The sequence below is a fragment of the Nycticebus coucang genome, chromosome 14 (genome assembly GCF_027406575.1).
Source record: "Nycticebus coucang isolate mNycCou1 chromosome 14, mNycCou1.pri, whole genome shotgun sequence".
NCBI lineage: Eukaryota > Metazoa > Chordata > Mammalia > Primates > Lorisidae > Nycticebus > Nycticebus coucang.
This window is the reverse complement of record NC_069793.1, coordinates 43,043,059-43,063,515: the sequence shown is the minus strand read 5'-3', so window position 1 is coordinate 43,063,515 and position 20,457 is coordinate 43,043,059. Positions and strand designations below refer to the sequence as shown.

The 20,457-nt window shown below is 39.5% G+C and overlaps 1 protein-coding gene and 1 pseudogene across 3 annotated transcripts in view; one reads left to right on the top strand and one right to left on the bottom strand.

The window, feature by feature from the left end:
* Positions 1-20,457, top strand: part of NELL1 (neural EGFL like 1) — a 950,583-nt gene that overhangs the window by 574,372 nt on the left and 355,754 nt on the right. The gene's annotated exons all lie outside the window — the stretch shown is intronic.
* On the bottom strand, positions 452-19,971 carry LOC128565242 (lung adenoma susceptibility protein 2-like; annotated as a pseudogene).

Sequence of the window (20,457 nt, the reverse complement as noted above, 5' to 3'; positions counted from 1 at the left end):
TACACAGTAACAGTTTTGATACTCGTAAAGCTCCTTGAAAGTGATAACTAACTGTGTCCAAAACAGTCTATCTAACTGAAGATATTAGATAGAAACTAGACAGTTTCTTAATAATCCGGAACAGATGATAAAATAAGGATGCTGAAGAAGGCTAGGTCCACATAAGCTTCAAGAAAACAACCATTCATCTGTGAATATTAGAACTTTGTTGGCCTGAAGACCAAAGTAAGACCATAGGATATATTGTGGGTCCTTCTACTTCACAGTCTACTGTTCTGGCAGAAAATAAGGACAAGTCACAAAACCTACGGGTGTTTTCAAGTTAGTTTTTAGAAATATGTAATACTTGAAGCAGTCATAGAATACTATATGTCTTATAATAGTCAGTTTTAGTAATAGGAAAAAAATACATATTTGTTCTGTGGTGACTATTTATTTGTTGTAGCAAGTTTTATTTTCCTCTTTGCATTTTTGGTGACTGTTTTCCACTGGTATCGTCAACAAGTTCTCTCAGTCGAGATAAATGGTGCAAAGCCTTTTGAAGTGACCTAGTAATAGGAATCATATTTTCCTTCAACTGTAATTTAGAGAAGTCATCTTCTGCAACTTGTTTAATCTCTTTTGTTTCTGTGGTTTTATTCTGATTAAAACTTTCTTGTACTGCTTGAAAATTAAATAACATTTGTTTCAGGGCTTCAACAGGACCATGATGTTTGCCTCCAGAAAGGGTACAGCTCTGACTATCATCATTTAAAAATTCTTCAAGAACCACTTGAGAATACTTTACTCTTGAACTTTGAGGACTATCATCAGAGTTAACAGGAACAGGAGATTTGAAAGTAACAGGAACATTTTCCCATGATCTTTCTGCTTTAAGTTTATCTAATGAGCAAGAGCTATCATCCTTTTTCATAGGCCTCTGTGATTGGCCAGTGCCCTGCTCTAGATTTCTCTTGGCCTTCAGGATAAGCAACTGAATTTTGTCACCACATTGTCTTCCATTTATATTTGCATACAGCAGGAGTAATTAAGTTATCCTTGACCATAGGAATGGAGGGTTCTTGAAAATTTGAATTCTTTTCAATGTCTAATAAACCCAGTCTTCAAATGCATTTCTTTTTTTTTCGTGCTTATTCAGTGACCTGGTCCAACAAGGAAATGATCCATCTGCTGGAAGTTTTAATAGATGATCAGTCGTTAGGGTAATGGAGTCTATGTCATTAATACTCTGTCTTCTATGGGATAAGGACTTTGAGTGCTTTATGTGATTAGGATTTTCAAAAGCACCGTTTGGTTTATAAATAAAGTTGGAGAAACATGGCATATTAGAAGAGGCCTCATCAAGGTTAATTTTTCCAGGGCTTGCACCAGGATATATTCGACTTAGATCAAAATTATCAATATAGGCCTGTAGAGCCAGAGTAGCAGATCTACACAGTTTATTCTTAAAGCAAAAGGAGCCATCAGAGTTGGAGGAATTACTACCACCCAGGCTGCAGCTTGCTAGCAAAGAAGATACTGAAGATTCCTGCGAACAAACTCTGCGTTTTCTTTTTGTATTTTACTTTTATTTTTTTTAATTTTTTTTGTAGCAATTGTCTGATTCCTTTTCTGAATGTATTTATGTTTGTTCATTCTTTTTTTTATTGTTAAATCATAGCCGTGTACATTAGTGCAATTGCCTGTACCTATTCTAAGATGCACCATAGATGTGGCCCCACCCATTACCCTCCCTCCACCAAAACGTCCCCCCTCCCTTCCCCTTCCTTGGCCCTTTCTCCATAGTCTTGTGCTATAGTTGGGTTATAGTCTTCATGTGAAAGCTATAATTTAGCTTCATAGTAGGGCTGAGTACATTGGATACTTTTTCTTCCATTCCTGAGATACTTTGCTAAGAAGAATATGTTCCAGCTCCATCTATGTAAACATGAAGGAGGTAAAGTCTCCATCTTTCTTTAAGGCTGCATAGTATTCCATGGTATACATGTACCACAATTTGCTAGTCCATTCGTGAGTCGATGGGCACTTGGGCTTCTTCCATGACTTAGCAAATATGAATTGGGCTGCAATAAACATTCTGGTACAGATGTCTTTCTTATATTGTGACTTTTGGTCTTCTGAGTATAAACCTAGTAAAGGAATTATAGGATCGAATGGCAGGTCTATTTTTAGGTCTCTATGTATTCTCCAAACATCCTTCCAGAAGGAACGTATTAGTGGGCATTCCCACCAGCAGTGTAGAAGTGTGCCCTTTCCTCCACATCCACGCCAACATTTCTCGTTTTGGGATTTTGTTATGTAGGCTGTTCTTACTGGGGTTAGGTGATACCTCAGAGTAAGTTTTGATTTCCATTTCTCTGATAATTAAGGATGATGAGCTTTTTTTTCATGTGTTTGTAGATTTTGCGTCTGTCTTCTTTAGAGAAGTTTCTCTTTAAGTCCCTTGCCCAACCTGAAATGGGGTCATGTGTTCTTTTCTTGCTAATAAATTTGAGTTCTCTGTGGATTCTGGTTATTAGACCTTTATCGGAGGTATAACCTGCAAATATTTTCTCCCATGCTGAGGGCTGTCTGCTTCCTTTACTCACTATGTTCTTGGCTGTGCAGAAGCTTTTTAGTTTGATCAGGTCCCAGTAGTGTATTTTTGATACTGCTTCAATTGCCTGGGGAGGCCCCCTCATAAAATATTCACCCAGGCCTATTCCTTCAAGGGTTTTCCCTGCACTTTCTTCAAGTATTTTTATAGTTTCATGTCTTAAGTTTAAATCTTTTATCCAGTGAGAGTCTATTTTAGTTAATGGTGAAAGGTGTGGGTCCAGTTTCAATCTTCTACAGGTTGCCAGCCAGTTCACCCAGCACCATTTGTTAAATAGGGAATCTTTTCCCCACTGAATGTTTTTAATTGGCTTGTCAAAGATCAAATAACGGTAAGTAGCTGGATCCATCCTTGGTTCTCTATTCTGTTCCAGACATCTACTTCTCTGTTTTTGTGCCAAAACCATGCTGTTTTGATCACTCTGGATTTATAGTGCAGTCTCAGGTCTGGTAGCATGATTCCTCCTGCTTTGTTTTTATTGCTCAGTAATGTTTTGGCTATTCGAGGTGTTTTCTGATTCCATATAAAACAAAGTATTATTTTTTTCAAGATCTTTAAAGTATGACAATGGAGCTTTAATAGGAATTGCATTAAAGTTATATATTGCTTTGGGCAGTATGGACATTTTAACAATGTTGATTCTTCCCAGCCATGAGCATGGTATGTTTTTCCATCTGTTAATGTCTTCGGCTATTTCTTTTCTTAGAGTTTCATAGTTAGAGATCTTTCACGTCCTTTGTTAGGTATACTCCCAAATATTTCATCTTCTTTGGCGCTACTGTGGAAGGAATAGAGTCCTTGACTGTTTGTTCAGCTTGGTTATTGTTGGTGTATTTAAAGGCTACAGATTTATGGGTGTTGATGTTGTAGCCTGAGACGTTGCTACATTCCTTGATCACTTCTAAAAGTTTTGTAGCAGAATCCCTAGTGTTTTCCAGCTATACAATCATATCATCTGCGAAGAGTGAAAGTTTGATCTCTTCTGACCCTATGTGGATAGCCTTGATCGCCTTTTCTTCCCTAATTGCAATGGATAAAACTGCCATTACAATGTTAAAGAGCAATGGAGACAATGGACAACCTTGCCTGGTTCCTGATCTAAGTGGAAATGATTTAAATTTATCTCCATTCAATACAATATTGGCTGTGGGTTTGCTGTAGATGGCCTCTATTAGTTTAAGAAATGTCCCTTCTATACCAATTTTCTTAAGTGCTCTGATCATGAATGGATGCTGGATATTATCAAAAGCTTTTTCTGCATCAATTGAAAGAATCATATGGTCTTTATTTTTAAGTTTGTTTATGTATTGAATTACATTTATAGATTTACGTATATTGAACCAGCCTTGAGACCCTGGGATAAATCCGACTTGGTCATGGTGTATAATTTTTTTGATGTGACGTTAGATTCTGTTTGTTAGGATCTTATTGAGTATTTTAGCATCTATATTCATTAGTGATATTGGTCTATAATTTTCTTTTCTTGTTAGGTCTTTCCCTGGTTTGGGGATCAAGGTGATGTTTGCTTCATAGAATGTGCTGGGTAATATTCCTTCTTTTTCTATATTTTGGAAGAGGTTTAGTAGTATAGGTACTAGTTCTTCTTTAAATGTTTGGTAGAATTCTGACATAAAGCCATCTGGTCCTGGGCTTTTTTTTTAGGGAGATTTTGTATAGTTGATGCTATTTCAGAACTTGATATAGGCCTGTTCAACATTTCCACTTCGTTCTGGCTGAGTCTTGGTAGGTGGCTGCTTCCAGGTATGGGTCGATTTCTTTCAGATTTTCGTATTTGTGAGAGTAGAGTTTCTTGTAGTATTCGTTAAGGATTTTTTGAATTTCTGAGGGGTCTGTTGTTATTTCATCATTACCATTTCTGATTGATGAAATTAGAGATTTTACTCTTTTTTTCCTGGTTAGGTTGGCCAAAGGTTTATCTATTTTTTTGATCTTTTCAAAAAACCAGCTTTTGGATTTATTGATCTGTTGTATAATTCTTTTGTTTTCAATTTCATTTAATTCTGCTCTGATTTTGGTTCTTTCTTTTCTTCTGCTGCGGTTGGGGTTGAAGTGTTCTTCTTTGTCCAGTTGCTTGAGATGTTCCATTAAGTTATTGACTTCCTCTCTTTCCTCCTTTTCTGGAGGAAGGCTTGCAGTGCTATAAATTTCCCTCTTAGGACTGCCTTTGCAGTATCCCAGAGGTTCTGGTAATTCGTGTCTTGATTGTTGTTTTGTTCCAAAAATATGGTGATTTCCTTCTTAATCTTGTCTATAACCCATTTATCCTTCAGCATAAGGTTGTTTAGCTTCCATGTTTTCGTATGGGTATGCAGGTTCCTGTTGTTATTTACTTCAACTTTTATTCCATGTTGGTCTGAGAAGATGCAAGGAATAATTTCTATATTTTTAAATTTGCTGAGGTTAGATTTGTGGCCTAGGATGTGGTCGATTTTGGAGTATGTTCTATGGGCTGATGAGAAGAATGTGTGTTCAGTTTTTTGGGATGAAATGTTCTGTAGATGTCTGTTACGTCCAGATGTTGAATGGTTGAGTTTAAATCTAAAATTTCTTTGCTTAGCTTCTTTTTGGAGGATCTATCCAGGACTGCTAAAGGGGTGTTAAAATCTCCAACTGCTATGGAAGTAGAGGAAATCGAGTTGCTCATGTTTGTTAGAGTTTCTCTTATAAATTGAAGTGCGTTGTTGGGTGCATAAATATTAATAATTGAGATCTCATCATATTGAGTATTACCTTTAACAAATATGAAGTGTCCATCCTTATCCTTAATTATTTTGGTTGGTTTAAAGCCTATTGCGTCTGCAAACAGGATTGCAACACCTGCTTTTTTCTGCTTTCCATTTGCCTGGAATATAGATGACCATCCCTTCATCTTGAGTCTATATCTGTCTTTTAATGTAAGATGCGATTCTTGGATGCAGCAGATATCTGGCTTGAGTTTTTGTATCCAGTCCGCATACCTGTGCCTCTTTAGAGGACAATTTAAACCATTCACATTGATTGAGAGTATTGATAAGCCTTTTGAAATACTGGTGGATATTTTTAATCCTTTTGCGACTGTGGAAGTTGGAATTTGATCTAAAATTTTTTGGGTGGGTTTACTTTTGTGGTGGAGAATTACGCTGGTCTTTATAGAGGATAGGTCTAAGAATGTCCTGGAGAGCTGGTTTAGTTGTGGCAAATTTCTTCAACATATGAATGTCGTTGAAGTATTTAATTTCTCCATCATTAATGAAGCTCAGTTTAGCTGGGTATAAGATCCTGGGTTGAAAGTTATTTTGTTTTAGGAGATTAAAAGTCAATGACCATTCTCTTCTAGCTTGAAAGGTTTCAGCAGAGAGGTCTGCAGTTATTCTGATATTCTTCCCCTTGTAGGTAATGGTTTTCTTTTGTCTGGCAGCTTTCAGAATTTTCTCCTTCATATTAACTTTAGTGAAATTGATTATGATGTGTCTGGGGGTGTCTCATTTGGGTTGAGTCATGCTGGAGTTCTGAAACTGTCTGCTGTCTGAATTTCGGAATCTCTTGGCATGTCTGGAAAGTTCTCCTTCATAATCTCATGGAGAAGAGAATCTGTGCCTTGTGAAGCCACTTCGTCACTTTCGGGGATCCCTATAACGAATATTGGTTTTATTCAAAGTATCCGAGAGCTTTCTGAGAGAGTGGTGTGTTTTTGTTCTCCATTTCTCTTCTTCTTTGAGGGTTTGGGAGCATTCGAAAGCTTTGTCTTCAATGTTAGAAATCCTTTCTTCTGCTTGCTCCATTCTGTTTCTGAGGGATTCTACTGTGTTTCTCAGATCTTTGAGGGATGCAACTTCTTGTCTCAATGTGTCGAAATCTTTGGTCATTTGGTCTTTGAATCCATTGAATTCTTGAGATAACTTTTGGAATTCTAATTCGATCTTATTTGCTATCCAGATCCTGAATTCAATTTCTGACATCTCAGCTATTTGTTTGTGCATGGGGTCTTGTGCTGTTTCTGCCTCATTGATCCTTAGGGGAGTTGATATACTCTAATTATTCATATTGCCAGAGTTTTACTGTGATTTCTCCTCATGATTGTTTTTCACCATTGCCTCTGGCTGTCCTCAGAGTTGGGGAGTTGTCTCTCCAAGATTAGACCCCAGCGGGATTACTCTATTGTTGCTGGATCTTTGTGGGGAGTGACCCTGTGTAGTTCCTCTGGGGCTCCTCTAGCTAGGGAGTTCTGGTTGTGGAAGCAGCTCCGGTTTGTGACACACCCGGATCCAGCAACAGGGCTGGGGGTGGTGTGCACGGTTCTGAGAGTGCCAGGCGCCCAGTGACTTTGGCACAGAGAGTCCATGGCTCCAGCAGTCTCTGGCCAGGAAAAGAGCTCTGCACAGAGGCAGGGAGGGCTCCAAAGGGCACACAGTTACCAGAGTCCCTGTCCAGATGAATGGGCTAGTGTGGAAGCTGGGAGGACACAGGAGGGAGGACGAAGGGTTTTGTGGCTCCTGCAGTTCCTGGTCAAGGAATATAGAGGCCCGGTGGGTGCGGGTCACGGGTTGGGGGTCGCTACACAGCTCCTATGGAGGTCTGGGCCAGTGAGGTTTCTGTGAGCTGTGACGTCACGGCACTCTACCCAGGGCAACAGCCCAAGGCTTCAGTGTGCCAAAACCGTCTCACTCTGCCCCTAAGGATTAAGGATGTAATGCAGCTCATTCCCCGCCTTTAGGCTGCTCAGTCCGTAGGTTACTTTGACGCGCCCAATCCTTGCTGTGAGACCCTGAGGGCAGAGCTTGCCGGGGCAGTTCTTTCACAGTGGCTTCCTGCGCCCAGCTCAGTGGCTCGGTCTGGGGCCCCAGATGATGCCCAAAATTCTCCACACTGCTGCTCAAGCTCTCCCCAAGGCAGTTCAACTGAGTGCCACGTCCAAGAACACCGAAACAGTTCACAGGTAAGGCCTTTCCGGTTTGCAGTCTCACTGCTGCTTATACTTACGGTTGCTGGCGTGATTAGGTCGATCGAACACACGCAACCATTTGCCAGTTTTCCACCCTTTTTATCCTCCTCTTGGGGTCCAGAAGTCCCTTGCTGGCTCCCTGTATCTTCAAAGGGATGATTATAGGCAGATCCCACCAGCCAGAGATGCTTGGCGTCTTGTCTCCCCAGACTCGCTGATCCCAGTTGTAAGGAAGCTGTTACTTGGCCGCCATCTTTAGTCTCTCCTCAAACTCTGTGTTTTTTTATGTTTGACTTTGCCATGGCTTCCTCAAAGTAGGTTATTCCTATTCATTTCCCTCTTTTAAAAGTGTAAGTAATTTGGAAATCAACTTACTATAGTCATCTTACTGTTTTTCCATTATTAAATTGAGAGAATTCTTGTCTACTTTAGTATAGCAAAAATGGGATTTATATTTGAAAACCATTTCTTCCACAAACTTTCCAGTTCGAATCTTCACAAGGAAATCCATCATGCCAAAGAATATGATGAATGAATGTTAAACTTTTTGAAAAGACATTTCAACAACACAGCTCTCTGGTGAAAGCCCGGGCCTGCAGCCGGACTGGAGCTGTGACAAAGCATCCCCGAGCCGGACACTGCCCCACCTCGGGCCGTGCAGCTCACAGTGGCCTCCACTATCACAGTGGAGCACCACACCCGAGCTCGCTTTCAAACCCATACATACTGTTTTGAAGAAAAGTTATAGATAACACTAAAATGCTCATATAACCCTCTCGGATCTCATTCCTCCTCTTCTTTCCTTAGAAATAATTATTTTCTTGCATTTTATACTTATCATTTCCATGCATGTTTTTATACTATTAATATTACTATATATCCATGTATCTATAAGCAACATGCTTTTAAATTTACCAAAATTATACCATAATGTACACATTCAACTGCCATTGGCTTCAGTCACTCAGTTTTCTTCTAGATTTATCCATGTTCACGTATGTAGCTCCAGTTTGTTCTTTTTAATTACTACATAGTAATCCATTGTACGAATAGTTTACAATTTATGTAGGTTTTTTCCTGTTGATTAATTTTTACAATTACAAATATTGCTGGAATTAATGTACTGGTATAAATCTCCTTCTGCTATTTGCAACTTTAATTCCACTTGTTATTGTCAAATTGCATCTAACATGTGGAACGCTATGGTTCAAATTGCTTATTCTCAGGATTATTTAAATTACAATTATCTGGCAACCTTGGTGACAATTAATGTTCCTGTTCTTACATATCTTTGTTCATTTACTACACATTGTGTAATTCTCCTTGGCAATATACTGCACTAAATAAAAAAAAGAGATGGTAACCTACTCTCTCTCTACAGTAAAAATGCTGTATTGCAGACAAATATGAGCACATATAATTATGATGCCTACCCTGTTTCCCTGAAAATAAGACATCCTCCAAAAATAAGACCTACTTACAGGAAAGATAAGATGTCCCCTGAAAATAAGATCTAGCGCATCTTTGGGAGCATACCTTAAAATAAGACACTATCTTATTTTCGGGGAAACAGGGTAATAGTAAGAAGGTCTACTCAATGCATTGGGCTGTAGGAATTTATTTGTACCACCTTTCTTAAGATTAGTGGATGTAAATTACCTTGAAATCTTTTGGTTTTCTATCATTTCTTTACTTTTTTACTTGGACTGCTCTGGAATTGTAAGATTAAATATTACTTGGAATATAGATATATTTTAATTTTTAATAAGTTTACCTTGGTTAGGTTGGAGTCCTTTGGTCTGATTATTTACCTGCCCAGAATGTCATGACTATTGAAAGAAAGGAAAGATATTTTGTTGCCTAGTACAGATGTTTGCTTGGCGGGTTTAGCAGTATTGATACTGGACTCTCAGGAATGGCTCTTGTGTAGATCGTGGTAAGAGGCTTAGGCGTTGGTTGGACAAGACTGAAGATCTTGGTTTCCAGTTCGTATTGCCATATTCACAAGATGCAACAGTTTCTCTCAGTAAGAAGTTTACAAAGCTTTAAGAAAGAATGTCAAACAAGGGCTCCTTCCTTATGCACAACCAATAGCATCCCACAGGCCTCAGACTCCCCGATGCAGCTTCTGCTGTCCCCGCATCACATCGTATGGGGTTTGTTTTGGTTTCAAGGTGCAGGAATTGACTCTAGTCTGGGTCACATCAGCACAGGGAAGCTGCAGGGGCTACTCTCCTTCAGCTTAAAAACCTTGAGAATATCCAAATGTGTGGAAGGGAACATGCCTAGTTTCCATTCTGCAGGCACAAATTATCACTTAGCCTAACAGCCAAATACAGGAACAGTATTAGATCAGTAATGAGTACATGGAACCCTATTAAGACCTTCATTTATCACTAAGGATTATATTTTTTCACTTGGTATTTAAAAAGGTGTAACCAGGTGTAAGATGTTCCTAAAGCATTTTCAGAGATGGACAATGATTATAGCTCAGTTGTTAACTTATAGTTATGTTGCCTCTGTTTACTCAGCCTCAGCAACTCAAGTAGACATTGAGAAAAATAGCATAGCTCTAGGATGGATGGTGCTTTTGGTCCCCCGGCAGGGAAGCTGTTATATGTAATCTTGGGCATATTGTAAGGTGGCAATGTGGTAGAGTGGCTTGAGAGTACAGGTGGGTGCTGGAATAAAACAAATCTATGTCCATGTCCTGGCTGTACCACTTACTAGCTATGAGTGACCGTGGTAGGCAGAATAATTCCTGCCTTCCCAGAAGTTATCCTCATCTTAATTCCTAAAACCTGTTAAGATATTAGGCCAAAAAACAAAGGAGAATTAAAGTTGCAGATGGAATTAAAAGGTTGCTCATCAGTTGACCTTGAAATGGCCAAAATATCCTGGATTATCTGTGGCCACAGGAGTACTTATAAACAGAAGAAGGAGGCAAAAGAAAGCGCGCCAGACAGCAGCATGAGAAGGACTTGGCTCGACATTGCTGGCTTTGCAAATGCAGGAAAGGGGCCATGAGCCACTGAATGCAGGCAGCCTCTAGAAGCTGAAAACAGCCAGGAAACTCACTGTCCCTAGAACTCCCGAGAGAATACAGTCTTGTAAACATCCTGACTCTAGCCCTGTGGAACCCACTTTGGTCTTTGGATTTCCAAAAGTGAAAGATAAGAAATTTGTGTTTTTTAAGCCACCATAGTTTTTGGTCCTGTTTTACAGTGACAATAGGAAACTAAAAGGATGACCTTCATGTCTCTATATGTCAATTTTCTCATTTTATAAAATGAGTGATATAATAGCACTTTCCTCCTGTGGTGATTGTTATAAGATGTATGTGCGTGTGCATAGCATTTTGTTTGCTCTTGATAGTACTCAAATATTGAGTATTATAATACTCAAATACTCAAATATTATAATACTCAAATATTAAGTTATCAAGAGACATCTAGATACTTAGACTACAAGTGAGGAGACTTGGGTTATGGTGTCAAATAAAAAAAAGGACAATAGTAACTTCCTATCTTTCTTAAAGATATTGATGTGAGAAGTAAATGAAATTATCTTTTAATTTTATATTTTAACTAAAATATTATTCAAATGTAACTTCTTTCTTTCTTCTTCTTCTTTTTTTTTAAAGAGACAGTCTCACTTTGTCGTCCTCAGTAGAGTACTGTGACGTCACGGCTCACAGCAACCTCCAGCCCTTGGGCTTAGGTGATTCTCTTGCTTCAGCCTCCCAATTAGCTGGGACTACAGGTGTCCACCACAACACCCAGCTATTTTTTTGTTGCAGTTTGCCCGGGGCAGGGTTCAAACCCACCACTGTCAGAATATGGGTCTGGCTCCTTACTCACTGAACCACAGGTGCCACCCTAGCTTTAACATTTCTAATGGACCTATTGTGTATCAAAGATATATGCAAAAGTTAAAATATAAGACTTACGACATCATTTGATTATAGAAAATAGTGTTATGGTAATAGGTAGTATTAATTCCAGTGATTGGTAATAAGTAATACATTATTCCTTTTAAGATACTATATTTTTATAGCATTTTCATTTCCTTTTTGTTAATAAATGCTTCTTTATTCCAAATGCCAGAGATGTGTTTTATCTTTTAATTGCAACCTTTTTTTTTATAATGCCTGAATGTAAGCACAATGATATTAATTTAATTGAAGATAAAATGGAAGAATCACATATCTGGCCAGGAAATAATTATTATACTTCTTCTAAAAAACATTTGGAGTGTTGTCAAAGGGTGTATTAATTTTCGGTAAGTGGGATGGCAAAGTTCTCATTGTACTGTGTGCTAATGATTAAACATTTTGCAAATATTTACCATGAATTTTGATTGAATATACATTTGAGTAGGCCAATTCAGGCAGACAAAATTATGACTTACTTGTTTGGCTTGCTTATCCAAGTATTCCTTTATTGAGGTCAGTGTGTGTGTGCACATGGAATGAAAAATGAACATTAGGGTATTATTATAAAGCTTATAACTATTTCCTTTCTAAAAGCATATGGCAATATGCATGCTTATAGATATATTTCTATTCTGTAATATTTTAGAATACCAAGATTTTTGTTTAGTTGACTCACGGGAACAGTTAAAGAGAACATTTTGTAGTGACAGATTTTTTTTCCTGCGTAGATTTTATGAAGTAGAGGTTTGTTTGAATTGTATACGAAAGCACAGCAGGAAATTAAATTAAACAGAATGCCCAAGGAGGGGGGGTGACCATACTTTTGTGGGCTAACAATTACTCTAGTCAATAAAGGTTATATCAGAACGATCATCTCAGATGTTATAACTCCCTGTTAGGGAAAACTCTCTATGGAATGTATTCATCTATTTTCCAGTGTCAAGAGAAAAAGAAAAGTGGACGTCTTGGAGTCTTTAATGACGGACGTTTGCATAGAACTTTCACCAATTGTTTTAAAATAATTTGTTTTAACTATTTATAATATTTAAATGATTAAAGTTAATGCAGCCCTAATGCATACTCTGATAGTTTGTTTTTCATCATTTCTTCTTTTAAACATGAGATATAGGAAGGGCAGAGATCTGGGGTTTTTTTGACTAATCATATGTGAAAATTCAAAAATGTAGATAGGCTAGGTGATGGGGGGAATTTCTAATGTTGCAAATACCTTGTCCAAGAATATTGTCTCTGTCAAAGATATTGGAATGGGATAGAAAAATGAAAATATCTAATGTCTGGCAATTTTTGATAATATCAGTTCCATCAGAAATAAAGAACAAAACTCTCTTGATAGCATACAGCAAATGTGAAGAAATTGGTTAATTTTTCAAGAACTAGATAAAGACAGTGTCCAGATGCAGACCGTGAATAGGGAACAGCGTAAATACAAGGCATTTTGTTCTAGGAATTTTGAAATTAAAGTCAGTGCATATTTAAGGATTTGTTCGCATTTTAGAGCCAGTCAGCATCTTTTACTTTGCTATGAGGCAATAAAGAAGCATTGAAGAAGCGGGAAAAGTGTCTTTATAGAGGGGGAAAAAGTCATCCTGTCAGTAAATCTGAAGTGGAAGTGTTTAGGAGAACTTTGTAACCAGCAGATGCTGGGAAGTTTTGAGATGTGCTTCTGCAAAATTAACCAAACACCAGAAAATTTCACAGATAAGAAATCATTTCATTTGATGTTCTCCATTTCTTTTTGAGTGGTAGGGATAAAGGTTTTAAAGGTTGTCTGCTGGTTTTACTTTTGGCACTGCAAAGGGAGAATTCAATATCAGATGTTTAGGCTCCTAGGACTCGCCGTACTTTCATGGAAAAAAAAATTTCACGATGTTTATACTTGAAGTTCTTAGCTTTGTAGGTTTTACAGGATTAGGTGCTAGCTGCAGTGGGTTTCGTCTTTGAGAGCCTCACAGTTGTGGATTGTTTACATTTCATCAAATGTTATTCGTGTTGGGCCAGATGATGGTTATAATCGCAGTATCCTTCAGGTTAGAAGATTCACCAGCTATGAAGCAAATGACAGTGACTGAACACATAATGACCTTACTATTAAAATATGTCTAAAGGACAGACTCATGGATTCTCATAATGCGAACTACTAGACAAGAGTTCTGGGGACCTGTCTCCCCTGCTATGGCTGCCCTAGGAGTTTACAAATGCTTGTGTCTGGAGCCCACTGTACAGATGGTTCAGTTCTTCTGGTGCAGCTGGGCATTGGTCATTTAAAATATTCTCTTGATGATTCAATACATGGCCAAGATCAGGGAGACAGCTGGTCTAAACTAGTGATTCTCAAAGTGTGGTTCCCAGATCAGTAACTTTTGCTCTACTTGGGAACTTGTTAGAAAAGCCAGATTCTCGGCCCTAATAAATAATGAGAAACTATTTAGGTGTAGGCCCCCATTCTGTGTTTTAATAAGCCCTCCATATGATTCTGATGCTTGCCAAAGTTTGGACTTCATTATTCACATAAGTAAAACCAGGTTTGCAATTACTACCTTTAAAGGTTGCTGTGAAAAATAAAGATGTTGATGGGAAATTACTCCAGCAAGGGTAAATGTTCAGCAAGTGCCTAGTGAAAAATGCACATTTAATAAATTATTGCTATTATTAGTAGTAGTAGTACTGTGATTTCCATGCAAAAATAATGGTATACTTGGTATCCAATGACAAATATTTTACATTAACTCTGGCAGTTTTCCCACTGAGCTCACACTTGGTCTCAAGTACTTTGTAATATAGTACTCCAGATAACCACTATCAGACAATCTGACTTGACCTCCAGAATAAACCCTATTTGCTACCCCTGGTTAAGAATGACAAGATCTTCTCAGAGATATTCCTATTCCTCCACTGCTTTCACATCCACATTTGCTTTGTACCTGCTCTGTAGGGTTTAATAGATACATAATGCAAGTACCTATATAATTTTAAATTTCCCAGTAGTGATGTTAAGAAAAGTACAAAAAAAAAAAAAAGGTGAAATGAAACTTTATTTTTGACTTAACTCACTGGCTGGGTAGAAGCAAATGATAAAGTTTTCTTGCCCAACATGTTATTACCTCCCACTTTGGATTTTCATGAAAAAAAGAGAGTCATGTAGTTCTGCATGAGAGCAGAAATGTCTGCATTTGTTTAAGCTTCCTTTGGTTTTCTTGTTTTCCGATGTTATGCGTATAACCTGAAATACCAGCCCCTCTTGGAGCTTGCAGGTCCTACACTCTCTGACCTGCCACTTGCTCTGTGAGTGTAGGCTGGACGCAGTGTTGCTGGTGAGGAGTGTATTGCTGTTGCCTTAACACTCATCCAGAATGATGTGATGACCTAGCCGCTGCTGAGCGCAAGCTCTAGTATGTCAGGCACCTGCCGAGCAGCTCGTAAGAGGGAGATAGGAAGGGCACCAGTGGCTTCCGCCATGCTTAGGATACAATCCAGATGGCTTAAAAGGACCTGCCTGACCTCATCTGCGGCTGTGCTGGAGGTGTGATTTCCAATCACAATTCCATTTCCTCCACCCATCTTGTCACCCAGGCCTCCTTGCTCTTCTTTTTCCTACCTCAAGCCTCTGTCTTGATGTTCCTCTAGCTCAGCCGTTCTCAACCTATGGGTTGCAACCCCTTTTTAACAATGAAAATACATTGCAGCAGTAGGAAGGTTGAGAACCACTGGTCTAGCTAGAATGCCATTTTCGTGGACAACCATTCTGTTTACTCCTTGATTTCATCCAGGCCTTTGTTGCAATGTCCTCAGAGGACCTTTCCCAGACCCTTCTATCTAATTTGGCAACCTCATCACTCTCAATTCTCCTCATTTGGCTTTATTTGTCTTCATATGAATTATCACTATGCTAAATTATGTATTACACATTACATTATGCCGCATATTTATTTATTGTTTATTCCTTCCTGTGGACATGTGAGCTCCATCATGGCAGGGGACTTTCCTCCTTTGTTCTCCAATTTTTTTTTTTTTTTTCTGGACTTAGAATGGTGCAGGCACTTAGAAAGTACATGACAAATGTTTGAATAACTTCTTGTACCCATTATCTCATTTAATCCTCATGCAATCTTTTTCTTACTGGAGGGAAAACAGTGTGAGTACATGACTGTTGAAATTAACAGGGGTAATTTCACAGAGTCATTAAGCAGCTGAGCTGAATTTTTTTTTGCAGTTTTTGGCCAGGGCTGGGTTTGAACCAGCCACCTCTGGCATATGGGGCCTGTGCCCCATTCCTTTGAACCACAGGTGCCGCCCAACTGAGTTGAGATTTTAACTCAAGATTTTGTACCCAGAGCTCAGATTTCTGATCAGTGAACTTTCCCACCTCTAGGTAGGACAGTGGTTCTCAACCCGTGGGTCGCAACCCACAGGAACTGTATTAAAGGGACATGGCATTCGGAAAGTTGAGAACCACTGAGGTAGGACAAAACCTTATCTCCGATGCTCCTGAGCTCTGTACATTCTTCAGAAAAAAATAAACATCTTTGGCTTTCTTGGCTTGCTTTTCTACTTCCTCCTATATTAATAGCTTTTAGGCAGCATTAGCCAGAGAAACTGGATGTAGAATTTGGTGACAGATTTCAGCAGTGCCTTCAACATATGCACTGAAGTTCCTAGGGCAATCACTGAGTTGTTGTTGAAGAAAATATGTTTTGACTGCCACAGAATATATTTGGGTTTATTTTAGGGTCTGTTTCTGTTAGGGGATAGTAAAGACTCCACTGAGTAAAGGCAGTGCGAGGTAACTGACAACTATTGCGTCATCCTTTCATACACCTTGTGTTGAAGGTGGGAGACTCAGAGGAGTGTCCAGGTGCTTTGATTTTCATTTCTATCCAGATCCGCAACCTCATTGAGCTCCTGTTTTACATCATACCTTGGACTCAGAACAACAGATCCTATCCTGCTTGTATCAGTCACATCTGGAATGGGCAACTCAAACTTGGTGTGAAAACAACCACTCGTAAATTCTGTACGTGGATAATCCAGACAGAACTCAAAAGGGGTGGTGTGTATCTCCTCCATAGATGGGTCTCAGATGGGAAAATGTCAAGGGCTGAGGATACCCTGCCAGCTGGGAAATGGAGTCAACTGAAATCTTCCCTCCTAATGTTTCTGGTGCCTCAGTTGACATTCCTTAAAGATAAACTTGGCTGGAACTGTCCATTGGAGCATGTCCCTGAGCCTCTGCACATGTCCTTGGCATGGCAGCTGGGTTCTAATAAGTAACATCCTGAGGTGAAGCATCCAGAGAATTAGCATTCCAGAAGCTGCCAGACTTCTCACCAACCCTTGGAAGTAACATGGCCACATTCTGTTGGCCACAAATGCATTTGTAAGGCCAGTCCAGATTCCAAGGGAGGGTAACTAGATTGAACTTCCTGATATGGGGGAAGGTGAGGTTACATTGCAAAGTAGCATGTGGGGTGGAACACTGCTGTGACCATTTTTGGAAAATAATGTCACAGACACAGAGAAGAAAATGATATTTGTTACTACCTGTGAACACCAGGAATTCAGGCACTGGCGGAAGACAGGTGCATCCAACTCCTCTCAGGCAGCTTAATTTTCCTTTGGAAAGCAACACTGGCCCACCATGTGAATGTTATGGGTATAAACGGGGTGATTTGCTCTGCCTTGCCTTTCCATGCCAAGGTTCACTGGGGCAATTTTCATAGATTTATCACTGTAGTGTAATGACTCACTGTGTGGGGTCTGGTGTTGCTCTGGAATGTGCATTGGCATTTATTTTCAACGTTTACCCCCTGCCTCATTTTGCTTGGCTAACTTCCATTCACTCCGTTCATTAAATGTCACTTCCTCCAGAAGATCTTCTCTGACCCTTTTCCTGGATGATGTTCCTGTGCTGTGTGTGATTACAGCATCCTGACTACCTCCTGTAGGATCTTTGAGCGGAGGGTCAGGGTCTGCCTTTGCCTTTATATTGCCTGTGCCTTGTACATTGTGATATAGATACTTTATGTACTCGCTTTAAATATCTTGTCTGGAAACAAAATGCAACCCCAGGGGCAGGGCCGGGTCCCTGAAGTTAGGATGATAAATTTCTTTTCTTCTTATCCCTCCCCTCTTTTTTCTCCTTCATTCCTTCTTCCTCTCATTGCATGGAAAGACTCAAACACAGAAACTTCCCGGCACACTTACTTTATGTCCATTGGACCTCCAACCAGTTTTTTCTTGTTTATTAGTGACGAAGAAGAAAAAGGGCAACAACCTGTGGGTGATTAACAAAGAAAGAGTACCCTCACTATCGACCATAAAGCTGAGAAGTCCTAGTGTTTTCCTAACCTTCCAGGACTCTCTTTTTAACACATTTCCTCTGGACCACTCATTAGAGGGCTGAGGCAGTGGGGATGGATTCTTTTAAGCCTCTTTCAATCTCAATAAATACATACTTTTGTATTTCCAGGATGGCATTTACTTGGGTGGCTGGCTTGGCATATCTTTTCTAGTTTTCTGATATTTGTAGTTCAAGACTAGCTCGTTTAAAAAACTCTAACCTTTATTAAGCATCTGCTATACATTATATAGTGTGCTAACCCTGCCAACTGTATTTTTGTTAATACAATTCCTTAGCAAAGTAGGGAGCAGTCTCTGTTTTAAGATGAGGACATTGAGCTCAGAGGTCAGAGACTTACTAAGACACCTTACACTGGCTTCCCGTTAGTGCTGTGGTTCAAATGCAGTCTATCTCTAAATATTCTTCCCTCTTGTTCTCCAAACACAGTCAAATGGTTTCACTATGGGTCTGCATCCCCTGGTGCCTTCTTTCTGTCTTTCAGGGTCTCTTTTCTAGGGAGCAGTGACGATCAGTGGGACTTGGCCCTTCCCAGCCCCCTCAGCACTGTATGATGTGAAAAATTACACTTCATTGATTGTATTGGTTTTCTGCCGCAACACATTTCCCCACCCTAAGTGCTCAAAACACATTCTTTTTCTCTAAAAATTTTGGAGATTTGGAATCAACAATCAAGGGGCCAGCGGGTGACACTTCTTCCGACAGCTCTGGGGGAGAACCTTCCTTGCCTCTTGCAGATTTCAGTGGCTGCTCGTTTGACTCGTGGTGGCATCACTGCAGTCTCTGCCTCCATCTTGACGTGGTCTCTTTCCTCTGTGTACCACACCATGTCTTCCCTCTGTTTGGATGAGAAGTCCACCTTAATCCGGGAGGGGGGAGGTAGGTGGAGGGAGGGGGATTAATGGGATTACACCTGCGGTGCATCTTACAAGGGTATATGTGAATCCTAGTAAATGTGAAATGTAAAGGTCTTAGCAAAATAACTAAGAAAATGTCACGAAAGCTATGTTAACTAGTGTGATGAAAATGTGTCAAACGGTCTATGAACCAAGTGTATGGTGCCCCATGATCATACTAATGTACACAGCTATGATTTAATAAAAATAAATAAATAAATAAATAAAGAGAAGTCCATCTTAATCCAATGTTGCCTCATTTTAACAGGTTACATATTCAAAGACTTCATTTACAAACAAGGTCATATTTTGAGGTTCTTGGTGGACATGGATTTTTTTGGGGGGGGCATTATTCAACCAATTATGGAAGACAGATTTAATAAGAAAGAAAGGGCATGTTGACAAGTAGAGTAATGGGAACGGCATATTTGTAGGGTTTCGTGCTTCCCTATGAATCTGTCCGCTTTTCCTTTGAAATCTCATAAGTTGGCGGAGCTCCAGAGCACAGTCCAGGAGACTGAGACAGGAGCACAATCCCTGACGAAGGGGACAGACGACACTTTTCCCCTTTGTCTGTTTTTCGCAAGTTCTTTTTTTTTTTTTTTTAATATCATTATCTTGTTTCAGAACAGGAAGAACAACACGTTCAGACCGAGAATCCCTGAAGGAGAAGGCAAACTTTTGTGATAAATAAAACTACTAATTCAGCATTGTTTTTCTTCCCATGTTTCATTTTTAGACATTTTTTTTTTTTTTTTTTGGCCAGGGCTGGGTTTGAACCTGCCACCTCTGGTATATGGGGCTAGCACCCTACTCCTTTGAGCTGCAGGTGCCGCCCATTTAGACGCTTTTCTTCCGAACATCTCTGGGTAGTTGTGAAACTGAATCACAAGCCACTCTTTTCACAGTGGAGGGATAAATGACCTCAGAGAAGGGGTCACTGTGAGGATGCTGATGTAACCAAATCAAAGTTAAACAGCTTTGATTCTTCCTTGTATTCTAGTTGTAGGTATTTCTATCAGGCTAGGTGCTTAAAAAAACAAAACATTGGACCACAGTTCATATCTTCATTAATTTTGTAGCTTAATTATGCATTTCTAACCCTTCCCTTTGGAACAGAGCTAACCCTTGCTGCATCTGTGTTACATGCCTGTTGTGTTGCTGGACACTTTTTGCAAGGCCTCTCAGTCCTGCCCGCAGCTCCGTGTGATGGATCTGCGTGCTCATGTTTTCAGGTGATGACGCTGAGCCTCAGAGACATGACCTATACTCACTAAGGTCACCAAGCGAGCATGTCATAAATCTGCATTGGAACCCAGGTTCTTTCTCTTCCCAGGATGCCATGAGGTCTAACGCCGAGGGCATATAAAGGAGAGTAACAAATTTCCTGGTAAAATCTTCCTAGGAAGGCACATGGAAAACACAGGCCAAACCCTCATTGTAACGTCATTGGTGACGAGGGTGCTGACAGCCTTTCCCATGTTCGTAGCACCTATGACTATTTTTGCCCATAATAAAGCAAAATGTTGCACAAAGTTTATTCCCACCAGCATTTATTGAACTTTCCCTCTGTAGCAGAATCTTTTGTGATGAGGAAAAAAAGGTTAAATCAAATGTCTTGTTTTTTTTATTTATTTTTATTTTTTTATTAATATTAAATCATAGCTGTGTACATTAATGTGATCATGGGGCACCATACATTGGTTTTATAAA